Source organism: Schistocerca gregaria, chromosome 2, assembly GCF_023897955.1.
Source record: "Schistocerca gregaria isolate iqSchGreg1 chromosome 2, iqSchGreg1.2, whole genome shotgun sequence".
NCBI lineage: Eukaryota > Metazoa > Arthropoda > Insecta > Orthoptera > Acrididae > Schistocerca > Schistocerca gregaria.
The window spans coordinates 856,164,614-856,170,613 of record NC_064921.1 but is presented as its reverse complement, the minus strand read 5'-3'; positions in this window follow the sequence as shown (position 1 = coordinate 856,170,613).

Genomic DNA, 6,000 nt, shown 5'->3' with positions numbered 1-6,000 from the left:
CATAGGAAGAGGCGCTCTACTTGGTAGCATAAAACGACAATTTTCTACAGATACGCCGATGACCACCTTCTAAACACACGTAAAAAAAGTCTCACGCTAAAACTTGCGGGTTGTGTGGCCCTAGTGGTTAGCTGGCGACGTGGGTGTCCAGTCCGTCCCTTATCGTAGAGCCTTCTAGCTTAACACGGCTCTGCTCTCGGCTTCTGTTCTCGTTTCTCCCCTCGGAACTGCGTCGGTCTCACGGTGGGAAGGTACGACACGTATTTAGGCATTCTTGTGTTAGTCTGTGGTATTCCATTTGCTCACTCGCTACTCGTATTACTTTGGTTAATTTAATGTCACGATTTATTCGGAGCTTTGTGGCATACTACTGGATTTGCTTATCATGTCAGGGTTTTCATGGTATGTGTTGGATTTGCCTGACACCTTACAACCTCCTTAAAAGTATGTTGGTCCACCTTTGGAGCGAAATACAGCAATGTATGAAATGTATTCGCAGTTGCGAATATGGACAACCAGCAGCTGTGTAATGGAAAGGTGGCAATGAAAATTTGTCCTGGACTGGGACTCGAACCTATATTTCCTGCTTATCGCGAGCGGTCGCCTCCCCATTAGACTATCGGAGCATGCTTCGCGCTTCCCGCCCTGGGGCCTTATTTTGTATCTTTCCGCCATTCTGCCGATCGTTTCGGTACGCGAGCGCAGCCAACGGCCTTGTTTTCGAAACAGAGCCCCAACATTATTCAGTAAGCATTTCGAAAGCGATGCCGAACGGTCCTATCGAACCGAAACGCTGTTGTCAGTTCTCGTCGCGCCAATCAATGTAAAGCAATCTGCCTCAGATACGCCTATGCGCACTGCAGCGGCACAGCGGCTCGAACCCGAAGCGGCTAGCACCCGGCACAGGCATCCCATTCTTCAGAGCACTGAAACATGTGGTTAGAGCAGTACTGTTCAAATTCCGCTAACCACGGGTTTCCATTAATGCATGATAACGATGGAATATTGACTGTGTTCTGGAAACTGTCATAAATGTCACATTATGTCATTTTATTCTCATTCACATCGACGTCTTGTTTGGATTTTCAGTTTCGGAATACGAGTTAGGAATGAAATGTAGTACCAGACTGTATAAATACATCTATAGAAACACCCGAAAAATTCGTCATTTTGTGTTTTCCGTCTTTCCATGGTTGGTTCAAAATTCATGGAGGTACGTTCCGTCTTTGCAGCTAATTGACGGCAGTTTGTTTGTTGCCGTACGCATTTCATTTCCTTTATTAGTGATGATGCTTCAGAAATAAAAGATGCGAAACACGTATGAGAATAAACAGCCTTCAGTTAGTTGCATAGACGGAACACATCTCCACGAACCTGAAAAATTGTTTAAGAGAGTGTCAAAGAATAAGAAGATGCATAGAATATGGTTGTAGATCGCTCCTAGAGATTCAAATGATGAAGTAACGTACTTCCCCATTTGGTTCATAAAAACAAAATTTAAAGAATTGCCGTTTCAATAACGTGTGGCGCGTGCAGTTATAGAAGTTCAAAAATGTTCAAATGTGTGTGAAATCTTATGGGACTTAACTGCTAAGGTTATCAGTCCCTAAGCTAACACACTACTTAACCTAAGTTATCCTAAGGTCAAACACACACACCCATGCTCGAGGGAGGACTCGAACCTCCTCCGGGACCAGCCGCCCAGTTATAGAAGTTCGTTGTAGTTTGTTTCCTATATGGTGGTATATTCGGAAATATCGTGGTGGGAACGTTTCATCCCCGTCTACTGCTGTTAACGATTCGATCGCAGATAAATACTTGTGCAAATCTAGAGAATAAAGAGGATTGCTCCTAGTTTCATTTGCAGTTAATTTACGTTGTGCTCTTAGATTCCTGTCTGACCACACTCTCGGACATTGCTACGTATTCCCCAAAAAATGGTGAATTATTTGAGACAAAAAGAAATATAAATGTCACTGTCAGTTGTTTCAAGCACAGTAATTTCCTCTTTCATTTCTGGAACCTATGGCAGTCACGAAATTGGAGATAATCGTTACTGAGAAAGCGTGCTCTTACGTGTAAATTACAACGAATATTTCAAAAAAATGTTTAACTTTGACGATTAACGAAGTCTCAGAATGCGTTGCAAACACGAAGATGGAAAAAAAATATTTTCGCATCCATCAGTATGCAATCCTACGTGCTTTGCCACGGCAGTTGGTCGCCTTATCAACTACGTTATTACAGCTTGCGTACTACTGGCGCTTTATTTTATGTAACCAGTTGAGAGAGACGCAGGCTGACTTCGTTGACAAATGATGAGGGAGTAAGCCGTAAATGCATGAAATTTTGGATGGTTTCCTCTATCAGGCTTCACAAAATTCCTTCGCATTTCTACTTAAAAGTTTTAAACGCTTTCCGATAATTAATAAGTAAATTATTTGCGGAAAAGTGTATGCGAAGTCACTAGTAATTTCAGCTAACACTCATGTAATATACGTAAGCAGATCGGTGTCTTGACATTTAATGACCTTTAAATTCTTAATTGCATAAAATAACAGGTATTTTGAGGGAATATTGGAGGAACACTTTTTTTGGATTTTGTAATCATTCACAGTAATAACCTAACATAACCATTTCCTAACAAAGGAAAATAGTTTGTTATGAACTCACTTTCCAACCGGACGCGTCCTGTGCTTCAAAAATGGTTCAAATGGCTCTGAGCACTATGGGACTTTACATCTGAGGTCATCAGTCCGCTAGAACTTAGAACTACTTAAACCTAACCAACCTAAGGACATCACACACATCCATGCCCGAGGCAGGATTCGAACCTGCGACCGTAGCAGCAGCGCGGTTCCGGACTGAAACGCCTAGAACCGCTCGGCCACAACGGCCACCTCCGAACAACAAAGGCACTGCCATATCGTATAGAAGCAGAGCAGCAAATCCTTGGTACTTGATGCCCTTACACAGGTCACGTGATCCCTGACAATTAAGGGCTGTTGGTTTGTGGACACGGATGTAGCGCGCGTTAGTGTCTCAGATGACTGCCATCGGATTAAGATCAGGTGAATTTGGAGTCCAAGGCCTCAGAATTTCACTGTGATGGATCTAAAACCACTGTAGCACTGTCCTGGCCTTGTCACGTGGATCTGGTGCACTTGATTATGATGGTGAATTCTGTGTTTTACCGTTATGGGACAGTGTTGTAACTAGAGGATAGCATACCTAGGTGCACATGAAGGATTTTGGAAGATTATATTTTAACTAAAGTTCAGTCTTGATCACAACACTTATATCTCTTAACATAGCGGACCGGTTTCAGGTATATTTATACAACCGTCTTCAGACGTGTGAATTAATTTTAGAAAATACTAGAAACCAATCTTAAAATAACATGAAAAGTGTCTAATGACGATTCCTGTGAGTGTATAAGATCCAATGTAGAGACTGTGAGAAAATATATGTCAGCCAAACAGGTCGAAATTTTGCAGTAAGGTACCGAATAGTAACGGCTCCTGTCAAAGAAAACCATCATAACGACCGGGAGTGCGGTGTGCTGCCCACACGCCCCTCCTGCCCGCATCCTCCGCTGCGGAAGACACGGCTGTCGGATGGTCCCGATGGGCCACTTGTGGCTTGAAGACGGAGTGCTTTTTTATATTTACAGAGTTACAGAGATAATAGAAGGTAAGTGGAACTCCTTTCGTTACTCCCTTTATGAGATAAAATCTTAAATTATTTAGTTCTCAAAAATGGTTCAAATGGCTCTGAGCACTAAGGGACTTAACATCTGAGGTCATTAGTCCCCTAAAACTTAGAACTACTTAAACATAACCAACCTAAGGACATCACACACATCTATGCCCAAGGCATGATTCGAACCGGCAAACGTAGTGGTCGCGCTGTTCCAGACTGAAGCGCCTAGAACCAGTCGGCCATATCGGCCGGCATTTAGTTCTCACGCTCATTCAAATTTTAACTTGCCCAGCGTGAGTTGGTACATATCCTACTGTATATAATGTTGAGGAACTTCTTATGAATTTCTTACTGTAATTTTGAGAGTAATTTCAAGTGGCACGGGGTTATAGGAGCTAGTGACGTAGTGGGGTAAGAATAAGTAGCCACACGTCCAAATTGACACGATAAGAATTGTAATCGTTGTTTGACGAATGCTAGTATCTGTTGTTCCTCAGGTGAACAGAGTTATTGCCCTACGTAATCTCTTAACAGTGTCTCATACGGAAATTAATCACTGACTTTGTTTCTGGAGGACGCACTCTGTCTAAGTACCTCCTTGCACCATTTCTTGTAGTATGATATTTTTTCAGGATAATTTTCAATCAAATAATAAATTTTATTATCTTCACCGGTTTCGAAAGTTAATTTGTCACCTTCAGACTCTTCTTTCCGGCGATGAGCCTGGTTTCTTAAAATTATTTTACTAACAAAATTGTAAAATTTTGTTTAATTCTTGCGCAGATAAACTTAATTTCAAAAATTGTTTTATTTACTAGTTGTACGTTTTTAGTTAATAAATGTTTGAAGTCGACACTCTGAATATTATTTACCCAATCCTTTGTCCACGTAATGCAGTAGAACAGTTCCGTGCAGCTTTCGTAAATATTTCTGGTTGGTTCAAATGGCTCTGAACGTTAAGGGACTTAACATCTGAGGTCATCAGTGCGCTAGAACTTAGAACTACTTAAACCTAACTAACCTAAGGACATCACAAACATCCATGCTCGAGGCAGGATTCGAACCTGCGACCGAAGCGGTCGTGCGGCTCCAGACTGAAGCGCCTAGAGCCGCTCGGCCACTCCGGCCGGCTATTTCTAGTTCTACACATGTAAGTGCCGTATAATATATTAAAGCTATTTGGAATATTCTGTTAATTTTTCAGTTACATATTTTTATGGGAAGTAGAATTCAATTTTTAAAACTTCGTCGGTCGTGTACCATCTTGTACCTTGAAACAGAAGAAGGTCTATTACTACGGAACATGGGATATTTGCAAATTTTCAGTAGTGTCTTAACAGTTTTACCTGTCTGTGAAATGGTAATTTGTGTTGGTAACCAGTACCTTCAGTTTTAAAAGATGTTTAACTTGTAACTGGATTTTGATTAGTCTCGTTCTTCATTTATTTCACCTACTCATTATTTGTGTGTAACAGACTAATAATGTAGGAGAGACTCAATACAGCATTGACAAAATTTTCTCGAATGCAACGGTTCTACATGTCAAAAGAATATTTGTTCCTAGGCACGTTAGCATGTAGTACATTAAAATACGTTTTAACTTTTGGAAAAATCTTAATTGTCCTCAGTAATTTTTGTAATTTCGAAAAAATACTGCAGCACATAAAAAGTGAACGCCGTTATTTAAACATGAAATGATGATGATGTCCCATACTCGACGACAGAGCGTAGGGGGCGATGCGGGTGATCTGCACCGCCGTACTAGGCAATGTCCTAGCGAAGGTGGTTTGCCGTTGCCTTCCTCCGACCGTAATGGGGATGACTGACGATGATGAAGACGACACACTCGGAAAGCGAGAACTCTACCGTGAGACCACGAGCTGCTTACAAACATGAAATAACAAAATATATTAACCTTTAATTACCGGGCGGGCTAGAGGTGGAAATCTGAAAAGTGTATCAAGATCCAAAACTGTCTTCTATATAACCTATCGGAAAGATTCCAGCGTCTCCAGGTCTCTTCCCGAGTATATAATTTTTTTATATGATTCTGAAACCAAGTTTTAGCAAGGATTAAATTATACTTTGTCATGATAGTATTACAGGGCTTCTTCTTTTTTTCTTTTCCCGCTGCCCATGTTGTCCTATTTTCCTTTCACTTCCTTTTCGTATCATTGTATTCGAGTCCCAGGGCATAAATAAATATCTAATTGATTTATTATACCTCAATATCCAATCTTAGAAACTCTTCACCTGCTAAGGTAATTGGTACATAAATGAGTACTTAGTGGTTGTTGG